We start from the raw sequence: 20,573 nt of genomic DNA, 5'->3' as shown, positions 1-20,573 counted from the left end.
CTCATCTAATGTTCATTAACATGGCCGCTTTGGGCTGAACTTCTAATGAGAATGTAAATATGTTTTCCAGTAAAAGGGACTAGACTGGAAAGCCTAACAGACAGGGAACATTGCTTCAATGGAAGGAGAGAGTCCGGGCACCAGAGGTGTTGCAAAATCCACTCATTTATTTCATCCCCACCCGACCGAACACACAATAGGGCTAAGTCTGACAGCCGTTTCGCGAGCTTAACACTCGCTTCCTCAGACATCCCGGGTGGGGATGAAATAAATGAGTGGATTTTGCAACACCTCTGGTGCCCGGACTCTCTCCTTCCATTGAAGCTACGAATACGCTGTTTTCTGGAGGCACAGTAGGTGAACCACCTAACCCCACCTAGGCTGCCAGCTGCATCTAGTGCCGGTTACAAAGATCTTCCATTTGCAGACAGGGAACATTGTTAATTGAAAGATGCAAACTTTTCCAGCAATAATAAAAACCACACAACACATAACAAGACAAATAACATTTATATTGCGCTTTTCTCCTTGCGGACTCAAAGCGCCAGAGCAGAGCAGCAGCCACTAGGGCGCGCTCTATTAGCAGTAGCAGTGTAAGGGAGACTTGCCAAAGGTCTCCTACTGAATTAGTGCTGGCTTACTGAACAGGCAGAGCCGAGATTCGAACCCTGGTCTCCTGTGTCAGAGGCAGAGCCCTTAACCATTACACCATCAGCCAACGTGGCCTAGTAAAGTATATCAGGGGTCTTGGGCCTCATTCACACCTAAAATCCAAAACACAAGCATTCTACGTATTTGTGTAGTTTTCTGTCCTCCTCCCAGCGCTCCACTGCGCGCTGCGTTTCTGGTAAAAGTGCTTTTCTAAGCGCTTTTCCAGAGAGGTTTGTAATTCACTCCTGACGCAAGTCAGTAAGTGAACTCTGTGACCCGGAAAAGAATAAATACAATGTATTTATTCTAAAAATCTTGAACGTAATTGCCACATAAAGCGGTTTTGTGAGCTTTTAGCGCTCTTTCTATACCTCCCATTATAGCAAAAAAAAATAAAAAAATGGACCAGGCACCGTTATGCTGAACGCACAGCACACTAACCACGCTGATATGAACCTTCTCATAGAGATTCATTGAACAAGCATTTTGTGGGCAATTTAAAAAATTGCCTTTGCTTGAAAAAAGGACGAAAACGCCCCTAGGGTGACCGAGCCCTAAATTTTCGTACTTTAGAGCAATACTTACTCTGAAGTTTAACAGTTTGTAATTAATGGTAATAATTATTTCAATAATATTGCTTAGTGTATGTGTTGATACAAGCAATATTTATGAGTTAGGCCCTGTTTCCACTACACGCAGATTGGATACAGATTAGATGCAGAATGGATGCAGAAAAACTGACCCCAATGTATGCCTATGGGAAAACCTGCATTAGAAAAATTGCGTTTAGTGGAAACAGGCCCATAGGCTTTCATTGGAGTCAGTTATTCTGCATCCATTCTGCATCCAATCTGCATCCAATCTGCGTGTAGTGGAAATAGGCCCTTACACGGTGTATAAATGTCTAGACATTCCTGACTGTAGATTTCTTCTAACAAGAGTGATCAGGTGGGAAAGTGACGGGACATCTTGTAACCTCCAGTTGGATGCAATGAGATGGTTAGCTGCTAGTAAGGTGTGGCCAATCAAAGGACGAATGTCTATCCTGAATTAGTTAATGCCTATTAGAGATGTTAGTTCAGGGTCCGCGGAAATGTAATTTCCGAATTTCCGATTGGAAATTTTAGAAAGAAGACACCCCAAGGTATTCCGTTAGGAGTATGGTGAGTTCATAGAAGATTTTTTTTGTCACAAGTTAGCGGAAATTGATTTTAATTGTTTTTTTTTCACAAAGTGTCATTTTCCGCTAACTTGTGACAAAAAATAAAATCTTCTATGAACTCATCATACACCTAACAGAATACCTTGGGGTGTCTTCTTTCTAAAATAGGGTCACTTGTGGGGTTCCTATACTGCCCTGGCATTTTAGGGGCCCTAAACCGTGAGGAGTAGTCTTGAACCCAAATGTCTCAAAATGACCTGTGAAATCCTAAAGGTACTCATTGGACTTTGAGCCCCTTAGCACAGTTAGGCTGCAAAAAAGTGTCACACATGTGGTATCACTGTACTCAGGAGAAGTAGTATAATGTGTTTTGTGGTGTATCTTTACATATAACCATGCTGGGTGGGAGAAATATCTCTGCAAATGACACATTTTTGATTTTTTTACACACAATTGTCTATTTACAGAGAGATTTCTCCCACCCAGCATAGGTATGTGTAAAAATACACCACAACACACATTATACTACTTCTCCTGAGTACGGCGATACCACGTAAGACACTTTTTTGCAGCCTAGGTGCGCTAAGGGGCCCAACGTCCTATTCACAGGTCATTTTGAGGCATTTGTTTTCTAGACTACTCCTCACGGTTTAGGGCCCCTAAAATGCCAGGGCAGTATAGGAACCCCACAAGTGACCCCATTTTAGAAAGAAGACATGGTGAGTTCATAGAAGATTTTATTTTTTGTCACAAGTTAGTGAAAAATGACACTTTGTGAAAAAAACAATAAAAATAAATTTCCGCTAACTTTTGACAAAAAATAAAATCTTCTATGAACTCGTCATACACCTAACAGAATACATTGGGGTGTCTTTTTTTCTAAAAAGGGGTCACTTGTGGGGTTCCTATACTGCCCTGGCATTTTACGGGCCCAAAACCGTGAGTAGTTTGGAAACCAAATTTCTCAAAATTACTGTTCAGGGGTATAAGCATCTGCAAATTTTGATGAAGGGTGGTCTATGAGGGGGCAAATTTTGTGGAACCGGTCATAAGCAGGGTGGCCTCTTAGATGACAGGTTGTATTGGGCCTGATCTGATGGATAGGAGTGCTAGGGGGTGACAGGAGGTGACAGGAGGTGATTGATGGGTTCCTCAGGGGGTGGTTAGAGGGGAAAATAGATGCAATCAATGCACTGGGGAGGTGATCGGAAGGGGGTCTGAGGGGGATCTGAGGGTTTGGCCGAGTGATCAGGAGCCCACACGGGGCAAATTAGGGCCTGATCTGATGGGTAGGTGTGGTAGGGGGTGACAGGTGGTGACAGGAGGTGATTGATGGGTATCTCAAGGTGTGATTAGAGGGGGGAAATAGATGCAAGCAATGCACTGGCGAGGTGATCAGGGCTGGGGTCTGAGGGCGTTCTGAGGGTGTGGGCGGGTGATTGGGTGCCCTAGGGGCAGATAGGGGTCTAATCTGATGGGTATCAGTGACAGGGGCTGATTGATGGGTGATTGATGGGTGATCAGTGGGTGATTAGATGGCAGAACAGATGTAAACACTGCACTTTGGAGGTGATCTGAGGGTAGGTCTGGGGCAATCTGATGGTGTGGGTGGGTGATCAGATTGCCCGCAAGGGGCAGGTTAGGGGCTGATTGATGGGTTGCAGTGACAGGGGGTGATTGACAGGTGATCAGTGGATTATTACAGGGAAGAACAAATGTAAATAATGCACTGGTGAATTGATAAAGGGGGGTCTGAGGGCAATCTGAGCGTGTGTTAGGCTTGGTGGTGTATTCTCCACAGTCAGCATGCAACGCATGAGCTGACGTGCAGGAGGTACACACACTAGCACCAGGAATCAGGATATCCCCAGTTTAGTGGAGGAGAGGACTGACTCTAACAGGAGATTGTGGCGCACAGAGCCGGTGCAGATCCGACAGCCACAAACAATACTTTCGCGATAGCGTCTCAGCGCAAGGTAGCGCGGAGCGCATAAACCAGAACTGAGGAGACCAGGACAGGTAGACAGAATGAACGCTTGCTAACTAGCCGCTACTTGGTGACAGCAAGCGTCCACAACAAGACTGACTGGAGTGAGGCAGCCAATGTGTTTGCAGCGATGGCGTGCCTCACAAGGACAGGACAGGATAGTCAGGAAATAGCAGAATCGAGATAGATGAACGTAACACAGACAAATATACAATAAGTATGTTTTCCTAGCGTATTACAATTACAGCTATCAATGAAACTATTTGTAACGTCTGACTAACATATGTATATATCGGCAATGAACCGATATTTGACATAAGCTGGAACACTGACTAGGACTGGAGCAACACAGGGAACAGGACTCAGAAGGATTCGCTATCTCTTCGCAGAGATGAACGCAATCCACAAACGGTAACAGAACAGGATTCATAAGGATTTGTTATCTCTTCGCAGAGATGAACGCAATCCACAAACAGAACCAGGAGCAGGATAACTAACTCAGCACGGGTGATCATGATACGCGCAAACTACCAAAACGTGCTGGAAAGCTGACTAACTGAACACAGGATATAAACAGTTCGTGTACGTATACATCAGCGACGCTGATGTATCAACGTAACACGAATACAAGGAAAATAATAAACGTGCTGGTATGCATATGTATTGGCAATGAACCAATATATGATGCAAGACCAGCAAAGTATCTTTAGAACAAGAAACACGATCTGGGGCTGAAGCAACAGCAAGACAGGCTTAATCTGAAGCTATGATAGCCCAAGGAGCCGTGTAGGAAGCAGATCTTTATACTGAGGTCATCCAATGGGAGCAGACATGCAGATTCCCACACAGGTGAATGATAATCAGTCACAAGCTGACAGCAGGAAAAGGCAGACAAAGCTATGCAGCTTGCATGGAAAGAGATCAGAACTGCCTGAGCTGCAGCACTACTACTGCCAGCAGTACCTGCTGCAGAAGTGATCATAACAGTACCCCCTCCTTTAAAGGCGGATACTAGACGCCTTTCAAAACTGACATTCCCAAGGAAATAACCTAACTGATTATTCATGATGACCGGGACAGCCCGGCAAGACCAAAATCCAGAATCAGTCATCACAAGACTGGACCCATCAGAACCATAACCTACAGAACCATGCCCATCAGTACTACAAGCCCCAGTGTGACACCCATCAGAACCATGATTTCCAGAAAAAAGCCCCCCGAAGCTCTCTGAGCGATACCCACTGCCTTCCAGGGACCGTCCAAAAATGCCAAAGCCTTTGCAATGCCCACCGGAACTGTCCTTACCAACACAAAACCCACTGTTGAACCAATCCAAGGTACCAGGACAAGTTTCCTCAGAGATCTCCCAGAACACTTTGAAGTTCCACAGAGATCCCAAAAGGTCAGAACGCCCTTTAGGCTCACATGGAGAACTATCAAGAACCCCTATGGAACCTAGGGCAATTCCCGAGACAGGGTTACAAGGACAAATATCAAGATCAGGGCTTTCAAGGACCAGAACCATCTCTGGGCATGCAGGCAGACTGGCAACATCAGAACATGTCTCTCCTAAGAAAGCATCTGAGCACGCTAACACCTTAGACACACTTGGGCATTCTGGCACACAAAGCACATCTGGGCACACTGGCACAAGAGAAACCTCTGGGCATGTCAAGGAACTGTGAGCCTCAGGGTCAGCCAAGATAGGACCAAAACCAGGACTGGCCAAAAAAAAAATCCATCATGACTAGACTTCGCAACTACTGGACTCTCACAAAAGAATGCAGGATCAGACTTAGATGTCGCTGATTCCAGCAAGGTTATTAACAAATCAGGTTCCAGGCCACTAATAAGACAGGACAACTCTTCTGATGTACGCACTGAACTAGATAGGGACTCCACAACTTCCTCTGGACTGGACAGAGACTCATCTAATACACTGGATTGGAGCTCATGAGAGGCTGCAGAACAAGTCAGTATTGCAGAAACCCCCACTGGACTAGGCAAAACTAAGGGATTCACTAGACAGGAAGGGGACTCTGGAACTTCTGCCACACCGGCCAGAGAACCAGAATTTTTCAGGATACAGGGCTGGGTTTCAGGAACATTCATCAAACCGGACTGAAATTCTGAGATTTCTATTACCCTTTCCAGAGAATCAGAATCATCCATGTTACAGGGCAAGACTTCTGAAACATTCAGAGGACAGGGCTGAAGTTCCCTGGCTACAGTAATATCAGAGAGGGACTCAACATCATTAGCTAAATCAGACTGTGTATAGGGCAAGGTATCAAAAACGCTTGCTGACAAAGACAATGTTTTAATGGCTTCTGCATCACTGGGCAGATATTCATCAAGTTTTACTAGAGCAGACTGTAATTCCAAAACAGCTGCTAAACAAGTGAATATTACTGCAACACCAACTGAAGTAAGCAGTGCCTCAGACTCCTCTGCTAGAGGGTCTGAAGTATCCAAAGTACAGGGTGAAGCATGAGACTCTGCGACCACAGCTTCACTGGACAGGATCACTGAATAGTCCATATTGCAGGGCAAAACCATGGAAGCACCTGCTGGACAGCACAATGATTCTGTGACCTGAGCTTCATTGGAGAGATCTACTGCACAATTCATGGTACAGGGCAAATTTACTGGAACATTTTCTGAACAAGGTAATAATTCTGCGATTTCGGGTTCACATAGCAAATGCTCTGAGCTATTCACGAAACTAGAGCGAGGTGTAGAAACAGGAAGATCAAGACACAATGTTTGCACATCTGAATCACTATTCAATTGTAAAATTGGGAAATTCAGATGCTGGGGTTCTGAGGTTTCTAGACAGGATTGCTGGGACTCGGAAACTAATGTAGTGCATCTATTGGCATCTGCTGGATCAGACAGGAGTTGAACTTTATTAACACAGGTGAATTCTACAGAAGTGTTTGCAGAGGCAGGCAAAGATTTTCTGATGTCTGTTTCACTGAACAAAGACTCATGAGTACTGGCTAGGCTGGACTCAGAAGTCAGCAGGACCTCTGGAACCTCTGCTGATAAATTTGTGCAGGGCAAGGTTAAGGAAATATCAGTAGCTTCTGTTTTACTGGGAAGTAACACTGAGTTATCCATGGAACAGGGTGGAATTACAGGAACATTCACTGGACAAGGTACGGACTCAGGAACTGGAGAAGTGGGACAGTCTCCAACTGACAGGGTACTTTCCCTGGTATCAACTGACTGAATCACATAAAAATCATCCAAAATCATTTCCCACACATCGATCAATGGAGCCACAAAGTCATACCCACACACACCAGTTTTTATTAGGTTATAGGCAGACTTAATGCACGCATTCAATACTAATTCACTTTTTGCACTGTAGAATTGACAAAATGAACTTGAATCAGGCTTCCATTCACAGACCAGGGCTTCCATCTCTCCTTTCTCAAATGGAGGATCCCATGCATACTTAACATCTGAACATTCAGGCTGATCACAGATTGTGGCAGGAACATGTATAGGGTTATTTAGCAGGCGATTGGCAGATTTCTTATTCCTAAGGATCTCCAATACTTGTAGCAAGTGTTGAACTGTAGTGTATGCAAATTTCCCTTGCTGCACAAATAAATTGATCTGTTCAATACTCTGTAATATCTCTTCATAATCATACTCAGATAATTCTTTTAGACAAAAATCTTTATTTTCCTTGGCCAGTGATGAAAGTTCATTAGTACCGGTAGTTTCATAAGTCCACTTAACTCCCCCGAAAGACAATTGCATTTCATTATCTGTTAATGGCTGAATCTCATTACAGGTCTGATGCGCAGTCGCTAAGGATAACGACTCTGCTGATCGTACACGTTTCTTAGAACGTTTACGTTTGGCTTTAGACCCTGCTGCCTTTGACGATTTATTCAAAGCTGAAGGGAAATTATCAGAACTACTCTCTGCTTGCTGATTATTTTTGCAAGTAATTGAAGGAGCAGCTGATTGACCTGCTGCCAAAAGCTCATTAAGAGGAAAAGGCAATGGATCTATGCGCAACCAATTGTGAATTACAAAAGCTATAAATTGCAAAGGACTTTGTCTAAACTGAGTGTGATCTAAAACATCGATTGCCCAATCAAAAAGCTTGCCCTTAAAAAGAGCGCAAACGATCCAATCAGACCAGGTAGAAATTGCAGAAGCCCGAAAGTCGGGATTGGCCAAAACCTTAACCAATTCTGGTATAAATGTGTCTGTGACTTCAGGGCCAAGCTTTTCAAATTTTTTAAAGGAGCAGGACCCCTGACAAACAGTGTCATAATTTCTGGAAATCCCCCCCACAATGGGAATTGGTAATGGGGCTATCATAATGTTAGGCTTGGTGGTGTATTCTCCACAGTCAGCATGCAACGCATGAGCTGACGTGCAGGAGGTACACACACTAGCACCAGGAATCAGGATATCCCCAGTTTAGTGGAGGAGAGGACTGACTCTAACAGGAGATTGTGGCGCACAGAGCCGGTGCAGATCTGACAGCCACAAACAATACTTTCGCGATAGCGTCTCAGCGCAAGGTAGCGCGGAGCGCATAAACCAGAACTGAGGAGACCAGGACAGGTAGACAGAATGAACGCTTGCTAACTAGCCACTACTTGGTGACAGCAAGCTTCCACAACAAGACTGACTGGAGTGAGGCAGCCAATGTGGTTGCAGCGATGGTGTGCCTCACAAGGACAGGACAGGATAGTCAGGAAATAGCAGAATCAAGATAGATGAACGTAACACAGACAAATATACAATAAGTATGTTTTCCTAGCGTATTACAATTACAGCTATCAATGTAACTATTTGTAACGTCTGACTAACATATGTATATATCGGCAATGAACCGATATATGACATAAGCAGGAACACTGACTAGGACTGGAGCAACACAGGGAACAGGACTCAGAAGGATTCGCTATCTCTTCGCAGAGATGAACGCAATCCACAAACGGTAACAGAACAGGATTCAGAAGGATTCGTTATCTCTTCGCAGAGATGAACGCAATCCACAAACAGAACCAGGAGCAGGATAACTAACTCAGCACGGGTGATCACGATACGCGCAAACTACCAAAAAGTGCTGGAAAGCTGACTAACTGAACACAGGATATAAACAGTTCGTGTATGTATACATCAGCGACACTGATGTATCAACGTGAAACGAATACAAGGAAAATAATAAACGTGCTGGTATGCATATATATTGGCAATGAACCAATATATGATGCAAGACCAGCAAAGTATCTTTAGAACAAGTAACACGATCTGGGGCTGAAGCAACAGCAAGACAGGCTTACACTGAAGCTATGATAGCCCAAGGAGCCCTGCAGGAAGCAGATCTTTATACTGAGGTCATCCAATAGGAGCAGACATGCAGATTCCCACACAGGTGAATGATAATCAGTCACAAGCTGACAGCAGGAAAAGGCAGACAAAGCTATGCAGCTTGCATGGAAAGAGATCAGAACTGCCTGAGCAGCAGCACTACTACTGCCAGCAGTACCTGCTGCAGAAGTAATCATAACAGCGTGTGGGCGGGTGATTGGGTGCCCGCAAGGGGCAGATTAGGGTCTAATCTGATGGGTAACAGTGACAGGTGGTGATAGGGGTGATTGATGGGTAATTAGTGGGTGTTTAGGGTAGAGAACAGATGTAAACACTGCACTTGGGAGGTGATCTGACGTCGGATCTGCGGGCGATCTATTGGTGTGGGTGGGTGATCAGATTGCCCGCAAGGGGCAGGTTAGGGGCTGATTGATGGGTGGCAGTGACAGGGGGTGATTGATGGGTGATTGACAGGTGATCAGTGGGCTATTACAGGGAAGAACAGATGTAAATAATGCACTGGTGAATTGATAAGGGGGGGTCTGAGGGCAATCTGAGCGTGTGGGTGGGTGATTGGGTGCCCGCAAGGGGCAGATTAGGGTCTAATCTGATGGGTAACAGTGACAGGTGGTGATAGGGGGTGATTGATGGGTGATTGATTGGTAATTAGTGGGTGTTTAGAGGAGAGAACAGATGTAAACACTGCACTTGGGAGGTGATCTGATGTCGGGTCTGCGGGCGATCTGTTGGTGTGGGTGGGTGATCAGATTGCCCGCAAGGGGCAGGTTAGGGGCTGATTGATGGGTGGCAGTGACAGGGGGTGATTGATGGGTGGCAGTGACAGGGGGTGATTGATGGGTGATTGATAGGTGATTGACAGGTGATCAGTGGGTTATTACAGGAAAGAACAGATGTAAATAATGCACTGGCGAAATGATAAGGGGGGGTTTGAGGGCAATCTGAGCGTGTGGGCGGGTGATTGGGTGTCCGCAAGGGGCAGATTAGGGTCTAATCTGATGGGTAACAGTGACAGGTGGTGATAGGGGGTGATTGATGGGTGATTAATGGGTAATTAGTGGGTGTTTAGAGGAGAGAACAGATGTAAACACTACACTTGGGAGGTGATCTGATGTCGGATCTGCGGGCGATCTATCAGTGTGGGTGGGTGATCAGATTGGGTTGATTGACGGGTTGGGGGCTGATTGATGGGTGGCAGTAAGGGGGGTGATTGATGGGTGATTGACAGGTGATTGACAGGTGATCAGTGGGTTATTACAGGGGGGATAGAGGCATACAGTACACAGGTGGGGGTCAGGGGAGAATCTGAGGGGTGGGGGGTGATCAGGAGGAAGCAGGGGGCAGTTTAGGGTTAAAAAAAATAGCTTTGACAGATAGTGACAGGGAGTGATTGATGGGTGATTAGGGGAGTGACTGGGTGCAAACAGTGGTCTGGGGGGCTTGCAGGGGGGGTCTTAGGGGTGCTGTGGGCGATCAGGGGGCAGGGGGGAAATCAGTGTGCTTGGGTGCAGACTAGGGTGGCTGCAGCCTGCCCTGGTGGTCCCTCGGACACTGGGACCACCAGGGCAGGAGGCAGCCTGTATAATAGGCTTTGTATACATTACAAAGCCTATTATACGCATTGTGAGCGGCGATCCGGGTGCTAGTAACCCGCTGGCGCTTCCGAACGGCCGGCGAGTTACAGTGCGAGGGTGGCGGAGCCAGTCGCTGGCGGCTGATCGCGTCACGAATGACACGATCGCCGCATAACCACACCAGCCGCCACCGCCGATGGGCGTATTGCGGTCGTTTGGGCCCAGTCCTTGCCGCCGCCCATCGGCTTAAGGCGGTCGGCAAGTGGTTAACATACCCTGAAAAGTTGGTGTTTCTAGCACCTACGGGGGTTTTGCTATTAACCGCTAAAGTCAGCGACCATTGACTGTAATGTAAAATGCGGAAAATCCGCCGTACCGATATGCGGTATGCCGCCAACTTTAGCGGTTAATAGCAATGTTTTTGAGAAAATCGATATTAAAGTTGGCAGCGATTTCCGTGAAAATTCACCTACCGCACTTGTATTACCGATTTCCGAATTACGATGCTAGAAACTCAAAATTTTCAGGGTATGTTAAGCAGAAGAGTGGGAACAAGAAGGAAACATATTTTCAAAAAGATCTTGTAGGTTTTGAGAAAATCGATGTTAAAGTAAGTTGGCGGAAATTTCCATAGAAAATCCACAACGGAATGCGGAAATCGGTAGCGGAAAGCGGAATCGGTAGCGGTAATCGGCAATTATGGCGGAAAGCAGATTTTCCGTGGAAGCGAAAATTGGCATTTCCGACCATCCCTTACGCCTATCAGTAAGATTGCTAATGCTGGATCCTAAATGAAAATCCAATTTTCTGTATCTAACCAACATTTGTGAATTTCCCCGCACACCCAAAACATGTGTATCATTGTGCCTGTTTCCTCTTAGCATTTCCAACATAGGGGAGACAAGTTTGGAGAGAAGAAAGCTAGTTTACATGGGGTTAAGTACCATTGAGTAAAACGCTTTTGATTGCGTTCCCAATGAGTCTCCCATTTAGATTTCTTGGTGACCATTTTAACCACTTGAGGACCACAGTGGTAAACCCCCCTAAAGACCAGGCTGTTTTTTCATAATTGGCCACTGCAGGGCCGCACAACACAGCACACGAGTGATTCCCCCCCCCCTTTCTCCCCACCAACAGAGCTCTCTGTTGGTGGGGTCTGATCGGCCCCCAGTTGTTTGTTTTTTTGGTATACAAATATTTATTCATATTTTTTTTAATTAAATAAACATATTTTTTTAATTTTTTTTCCTCTCCCTCCCACCCACCCCCCGCCAGCCAATCACGGTGAGCGGCTGTCATAGGCTTCTGCCTATAAGAGCCGACCGCTCTCTTGTCCCCCAGGGGGACAGCCATGTCACACGGCTGTCCCCAGTACAGTGCTGCTGCTGATCGCAGAGCTGTACTGTGTAAATAGACGGCGATCACACCGTCTAACAGTCTCCCGAGTGGCGATGGCCGCTCGGAGACTGAAGATGGGGCGGAGCTCTGCCCCCCAAGAAGGAGATGCGCGCGCGCACCCTGCACGCGATCTCCTTCAGTTGCCGCCTCCAGGACCTGACGCCAATTGGCATTAGGCGGTCCTGGGGCTGCCGCCGCGACCACGCCCATTGGCGTGGGGTGGTCTTGAAGTAGTTAAGAGCCTGTGTAATCTGGGAGTGGGTAATAGAGTGACCTAAATTTATACTCCAAATAGATGATATATATTTTTTTTTAATTCTTTATTTGGCCAAAAATATATATTTCCAATTTCTTACAAAAAAGTGCCTCATTACAGTTATATTCCAGAGAGTATCCCTCCCTTCACCCCCGAAACCCCTTTCTCCAAATCTGACCCATGTCCACTGTTCCCGAGGCGGTTCTCATTCTTTTCCCACTTCCTACTCCTATTCTATCCTGGGTCCAGTCTCCTTCGGTTATTTCTTATGGATTGGGCCAAAATTAAAAGCACATCCTCTGGTTACAAGTCCCCTCTAAAAGTCACTGAAGAGAAAGTTAGGTCCACCCCCAAAGAGTTTAAGATTCACAAAAAGTGTATACCCACCGGTCCCACTAGTCTGTCCCTCAAAGTTACCCGAGATTCCCCATCCAATTCCTCCATCTTTATCTCATTCATTTAGGTCTCCCTGCCCATGGGGAAAATATCCCAGCCCACCATTAGTCCTATATCTCACTACTCCGATACTCTTCTGTTTCTCTAAATTCTAGCCATTTGTCCCAGCCCCGATTTTCTTTTCCATTGATTATACTTGAAAGTTCTTCCATCGAGTAAATTTGGTCTACTTTAGTAAACCATTCCTTTATGGAGGGGGCCTGTCGGGACTTCCATTTTCTGGCAATTAATATCCGTACTGCATTAATTAAGTGCATCCCCAGTGACCCTTTATAATCTTTAATCCCTTTCTCCACTAGGTAGATGTATATTTTTCAAGGGCTCTATACCAATGAGCAGGGGCGTTGCTAGCCCCAAAGATCAGTGGCACATGCCCCGGATCTATTCTGTGGTGCCCTGGATGTCCCCCAGGCAGAGTAGAGTCACCCCAGCACTCAGCATGGCACCAAACAGTACCCAGCATGCCCCACAGAGGCACCACAGCACCCAGCATGGCACTACACAGCACCCAACATAGCACCATAGCACTCAACATGGCATTAGAGTATCCAGCATGCCCCACAGAGACACCATATCACCCAGCATGGCACCACAGCACACAGCAATGGGGGGTATGCTGGGTGCTATGGTGCCTTTTGGGTGCTGTGATGCCATGCTAGGTGCTGTGATGCCTTTATGGGGGCATGAAGGGAGCTGTGGTTCTTCTATGGGAGCGTGTTGTGACTGTGAGTTGTGGTGCCCCAATGGGCATTTATTTATGTGATCTGCTGCATTTTTGTTTTGTATTAATGAAGAGGGGGCTTTATCTAAAATTTTGCTGGGCAGGTCTACTTAGACCGCTGTGAGGACGCCACGGGTGTGAGGACTCGCCGGGTGAGGATGCCACGGCCACAGGGCTCTGGTCTTTTTTTCTCCCCTTCTCCTAACTCCCCCTCTGGCGACCTCCCGACCACCTCCACCCACCTGGGGATGATGCAGGGGCCACGAAGGTGCCTCGCGGGCTGCTGGAGGATCGGGAGGTAGCATGCTGCGGGGTGAGGATCGCTTGCCCGGGGATCACTGCTGCCAGGGGAGTCGGGACGCCGCTCTGGAGCCAGGGGATGCCACACGCACCATGCAGTGCCGCGCCGCACCACGCCGCCTTCACACGGCATAGGTTCCGCCTCTCCTGCCAGGGACCACACAGAGAGGGGCAGCGCACCTCCACACTGCCCTCGGTCGCTCTTGAATGCTGCCACCTGGGAAGAAGCCGCCACGTGCTCCCGCCGCCACCACCAGCCGACCAGGGCTGCCACTGGAGACCTCCCCCAGAGAACTCCCCATCACCGGACGTCTGCAGCCCAGGACTGCTGGGGTTGCCGGTCCCCCTCCACCACGGGTCGCCCGGGACCTAGGGACCAGCAAGGGCACATGGGCCACCCTCCACGTGCAGAGGAGGCCTGACTGCAGCGGCTCCCCCAGTCACCATGGGAACGACCATGACGCCACCGTGCAAATGGAGGGCCTGTGGCTGCTCCTCGCAGCCACAGAGAAGGTATGCTGCCCAGCCAGGGTGCCCCCCCCCCCGGCCCTATGTCCACCAATGCTGCCCAGCCGAGGTGCCCCCCGGCCACATGTCCACCACTGCTGCTCAGCCTGGGTGGCCCCAGGCCCCACGTCCACCACTGCTGCCCAGCAAAGGTGCCCCCTGGCACCACAGAGCCCCACTGTGTCTGACTCTGCACCCTCATCAACCAGCCATGCGGACTCTGAAATTAGGAGCGATTCTCCTCGAGCAACCTGGCTCAAGTGATCCCTGCTGTCCGCCTCCATCATGATCCACCCAGCATCCTCTCTACTTTTTGTGGACAATTGGTAGCACCTGTCTAGTTGGGAGCGCGTCACCGTGTAGCGTCCAGTGCCGAAAATGGCAGCGCTCATATCAGCTCTCAGGCTGCTCCTCCAGTCCCACTCTTTTTCTGTTTCTGCTATCAGTGTATGTCTTGCTATGTTTGTATTACGTTAATTGTACGTGTATGCTGTAATGCTCTGTTTGTATTATGTTAACTGTACGTGTATGATGTAATGCTCTCTGTTTTTGCTTTGATTTTGCTCTTGTTTATACGTATGTACCATTCTTAACTGTATACGACGCTCTGCTTAAATGTACGCACATACTGTAATGTTGTCCTATGTATGCTTGTCCCACGTCTACGTATGTACCATGCTTAACCGTGCTATTTTCTTGTTTTCACCAACGACCCTGTATGCGCCAAAACCAATTCCGGGTACAATCCACCGTTGTACTTGGCGAAATAAATTCTGATTCTGATTCTTTTAAGTTCATGTAAATTTGGCTCCACCATGACCACACCCACATTACAGTGCATGGCCACACTTGAGTGCCCAAAAGTGCCCTGGATCTCTTAGCATCCATGGAACGCCCCTGCCAATGAGACAATGTTTAAACAAAATTAGGCAGGTTCATAAATTTGGACACCACAAAGAAGAAATTAAATCAATATTTAGTAGATCCTACTTTTGCAAAAATTACAGCCTCTAAACACTTATGGTAGGTTCCAATGAGAGTCTGGATACTGGTTGAAAGTATTTTGGACCATTCCTCTTTACAAAACATCTAAAGTTCATTCATGTTTGATGGCTTCTGATCATGGATCGCTCTCTTAAACTCACACCACAGATTTTCAATTATATTCAGGTCTGGGGACTGAGATGGCCATTCCAGAACATTGTACTTGTTCCTCTGCATTAATGTCTTAGTAGATTTTAAGCAGTGTTTAGGGTCGTTGTCTTGTCAGCTTCAGCTTTGTCACTGATTCCTGGACATTGGTCTCCAGAATCTGCTGATACTGATTGGAATCCATGCATCCCTCAACTTTGACAAGATTCCCAGTCCCTGCCCTGGCCACACAGCCCCACAGCATGATGGAACCACCACCATGTTTTACTGTAGGTAGCAGGTGTTTTTTTTTGGAATGCTGTGTTGTTTTTCCTCCATGCATAACACCCCTTGTTATTCCCAAATAACTCAATTTTAGTTTCATCAGTGCACAGCACCTTATTCCAAAATGAAGCAGGCTTGTCCAAATGTGCTTTAGCATACCTCAAGTGGCTCTGTTTTTCCTGTGGGCGGAGAAAAGGCTTCCTCTGCATCACTCTCGCATACAGCATCTCCTTGTGTAGAGTGCGCCAAATGGTTGAATGATGCACAGTGACTCCATCTGCAGCAAGATGATGTTGTAGGTCTTTGGTGCTGGTCTGTGGGTTGACTCTGACTGTTCTCACCATTTGTCGCTTCTGCTTATCCAAGATTTTTTTTTATCTGCCACTTTGAACCTTAACTTGAACTTAGTCTGTGGTCTACTATTTCCTCAATATGTTCCTAACTGTGGAAACAGACAGCTGAAATCTCTGAGACAGCTTTCTGTATCCTTCACCTAAACCAGGCATGGGCAAAATTGGCTCTCCAGCTGTAAAGGAACTACAAATCTACAAATCCTACAATGCATTTGCCTTTATGAGTCATGACTGTGGCTGTCAGACTCCTGCAATGCATTGTGGGACTTGTAGTTCCTCAACAGCTGGAGGGCCAAGTTTGCCCATGCCTGACCTAAACCATGATGGTGAACAATCTTTGTCTTCAGGTAATTTCAGTGTTGTATTGAGACCCCCAAGTTGCTATTCTTCAGAGAAAACTAAAAGAGGAGGGAAACTTACAATTGACTCCCTTAAATACTCTTTCTCATAATTGGATTCACCTGTGTATGTAGGTCAGGGGTTACTGAGCTTACCAAGCCAATTAGAGTTCCAATAATTCATTCTAATGGTTTTGAAATCAATAAAATGACACCTGCCTTATTTTATTTAAACAATTATTGCACCCTTTCTGTAAATCCAATAAACTTTATTTCACTTCTCAAATATTACTGTGTGTGTCACCTATATGGTATATTTAACTGACATTTTTCATTGTAACAATCAGCGATTTATACAGGAAAATCATGACAATTAACAAGGTTGCCCAAACTTTCGCTTCCCACTGAAAACAAAACCCTGAGGATCCCTTATGAGGAGATGGGCTAGTTGAAAACCTGTCGGTTCTGTCAGATTTCTACTACCTACTGTAAGTGACAGCAACATGGGAGAAAAGTAATTTATGGCTAATTTCACTCTGGGAGAAACATACTTCTTATTTGTATGTGTTCACACGCATTTACATTTTTTGCGATAGCGCCCGTTTAAGCCAAGACAAATAAGCATAGGTGATTCTTGAGATATGTTCCGGGAATAAACCACTATGTGTGATAAAGTCGGTTTTATGTAATTCAAACATGCGGACACATGAGACCTGACAGCCAGAGTTAATCAATGGGTTCCTTAACATCTAATGTGTTTGTAATGGTTAGCGAAGATACCGCCGCAGAGGCAAGCGGGATGGCGGCTATCTCCGCGTATCAGCCGGCGGCCTCAGCCGCGCAGTTACATGCTGGTGCTCTGCCTGGTCCTTCTATTGCACATAGATTGAGGGCTACCCGCGCGTGCCAGGTGACAGGACCTTTATGCGAATAGAAGGGGAGTCAGCTGATCTACCAGGTCAGCTGACTCCAACAGTACGCTGGATTGGCTGAATGACTGGGGCGGCGCTGTGGAGCACTTCTGTATATATAGGACCTGCCTGTCAGTTGCTCCGTGTCTGCTGTTGCGAATGCTAACGTGTTAGCGCTCAGACCTTAGGGCTCGTTCACACTGCACGCGTTTCCAGCCGCGTTTTGGTGGCGTGCAGGTGGCCGACACGCACGACATCAGACATTGCATAGAGTGCAATGTCTGATGTTCACACTGCATGCGTTCCGGACCTGTGCGGTCCGGGAACGCATGCTGCACGCAGATTTTGCTAAAACGCGTGGCTGTCCCATTCACTTTTTAGTGATGGGATCAGCCACGCAACGCACACAAACGTGGATGGCCATGCGTTCGTACGCGTTGCGGTCCGCACGCGTTCCGCACGCATGGCCATCCGCATTTGTGATCTGAACGGGCCCTTAGTCAGATGCCAAAGTGTGCTAGAACCAGCTGGAGCTGGGGATCCACACTTAGCCAGATTCTGTTGATAGCTTAAAGTACTAATTGCATTGTATTATCTGTTATGACCTTCTGCTTGCCTTGACTATTCTCCTGCTTTTCTGATTCTGTACTTTCGCCTATCTGATCCAGTTGCCGACTCTGCCTGAACTTTAACTCTGAGTTAGTCTTCTGTCTTTGTACTGTATCTGTCCGTACGTTGCCGATCCTGCCTGTCTGACTATCCTGTACTCACCAGTGGGTCAGCCACTGGTGAGGGATTCTAGTATTGTATCACCTGCTCCTCAGGTGAAACCCTGACTGCAGCACAGTCTTAATCACCTGCCCCTCAGGTGATCATTACTTGCAGCATCTTTGTAAACACCTGCTCCTCAGGTGTCCACTGGCTGCAGCACAGTCTTAGCACCTGCTCCTCAGGTGCAAGCCCTGACTACAGTACAGTCTTAAACACCTGCTCCTCAGGTGTCCACTGGCTGCAGTACAGTCTTAGCACCTGCTCCTCATGTGCAAGCCCTGACTACAGTACAGTCTTAATCACTTGCTCCTCAGGTGATTCCCGGCTGCAGTACAGTCTGAGTCTCTCGCCCTTTGGGTGACCTCAGCTGTACTTACATAGTTACATAGTTACATAGTTATTTTGGTTGAAAAAAGACATACGTCCATCGAGTTCAACCAGTATAAAGTACAACACCAGCCTGCTCCCTCACATATCCCTGTTGATCCAGAGGAAGGTGAAAAAACCCTTACAAGGCATGGTCCAATTAGCCCCTAAAGGGAAAAATTCCTTCCCGACTCCAGATGGCAATCAGATAAAATCCCTGGATCAACATCATTAGGCATTACCTAGTAATTGTAGCCATGGATGTCTTTCAACGCAAGGAAAGCATCTAAGCCCCCTTTAAATGCAGGTATAGAGTTTGCCATAACGACTTCCTGTGGCAATGCATTCCACATCTTAATCACTCTTACTGTAAAGAACCCTTTCCTAAATAAATGGTTAAAACGTTTTTCCTCCATGCGCAGATCATGTCCTCTAGTCCTTTGAGAAGGCCTAGGGACAAAAAGCTCATCCGCCAAGGTATTATATTGCCCTCTGATGTATTTATACATGTTAATTAGATCCCCTCTAAGGCGTCTTTTCTCTAGACTAAATAAACCCAGTTTATCTAACCTTTCTCGATAAGTGAGACCTTCCATCCCACGCATCAATTTTGTTGCTCGTCTCTGCACCTGCTCTAAAACTGCAATATCTTTTTTGTAATGTGGTGCCCAGAACTGAATTCCATATTCCAGATGTGGCCTTACTAGAGAGTTAAACAGGGGCAATATTATGCTAGCATCTCGAGTTTTTATTTCCCTTTTAATGCATCCCAAAATTTTGTTAGCTTTAGCTGCAGCTGCTTGGCATTGAGTACGATTATTTAACTTGTTGTCAATGAGTACTCCTAAGTCCTTCTCCAAGTTTGATGTCCCCAACTGTATCCCATTTATTTTGTATGGTGCTAGACCATTAGTACGTCCAAAATGCATGACCTTACATTTGTCAACATTGAATTTCAATGATCCTGTTGCAATATGACACTATCTTCCTGAGAGTTGATGATTCTGCACAATTTTGTATCATCTGCAAAAATAGCAACATTGCTCACTACTGCATCTACTAGGTCATTAATAAATAAATTGAAGAGCACTGGACCCAGAACAGACCCCTGTGGGACCCCACTGCTAACAGTCTCCCATTTTGAGTACGATCCATTGACCACAACTCTTTGTTTTCTGTCCATTAGCCAGTTCCCTATCCATGAACACAGACTCTTCCCCAGTCCTTGCATCCTCAACTTTTGCACCAGACTTTTGTGGGGAACAGTGTCGAAGGCCTTTGCAAAGTCCAAGTATATCACATCTACAGCATTCCCAATATCCATATTAGCATTCACTACCTCATAAAAGCTGAGCATGTTAGTCAAACAGGACCTGTCTTTAGTAAACCCATGTTGATGCTGAGAAATAAGATTATTTTCTACTATGAAGTCATGTATAGTATCTCTTAGTAACCCCTCAAATAGTTTGCATACAACTGATGTTAAACTTACAGGTCTATAATTTCCTGGATCAGATTTTTTGCCCTTCTTAAATAATGGGAAAACGTGGGCTGTACGCCAATCCACTGGGACTCTAATCACACTTCCAGCTTGCTGGGTGAATACTCTTGTGTTCTATTGAGATACCTATCACCACCAGCTCCTTTGGGGTATCTCTATCATTACTGTTGCACCAAACATCTGTTCTTACATTGGTTATCCTGGTTCTGGCTATACTAGTATTATTGGTGATTCTGCAGATCACACATAATCAGGTATAGCATCTGTATTATCGGTGATACTGCAGATCACCAATAATAAGAGAAATCTGTTCTCGCTGACACCAATCGTTACAGAACAGCAGACCAAACATTATGGACGCACTGCGTGACCAAGTTGGAGTCCTGACCACCGCGGTAAACAATCTTACCGGGGTGATTAATAATACCCAACAGACTCAGATTACTCAATTGTCCAGTCACGGACCTTCGCATGTCCGTACCTGAAAAGTTTTCTGGTCATAGATCTGACTTTCAAAATTTCAGGAATCGTGTGTTAG

The sequence above is a fragment of the Hyperolius riggenbachi genome, chromosome 2 (assembly GCF_040937935.1).
Source record: "Hyperolius riggenbachi isolate aHypRig1 chromosome 2, aHypRig1.pri, whole genome shotgun sequence".
Lineage (NCBI taxonomy): Eukaryota > Metazoa > Chordata > Amphibia > Anura > Hyperoliidae > Hyperolius > Hyperolius riggenbachi.
Note: the sequence above shows the minus strand (reverse complement) of the source record.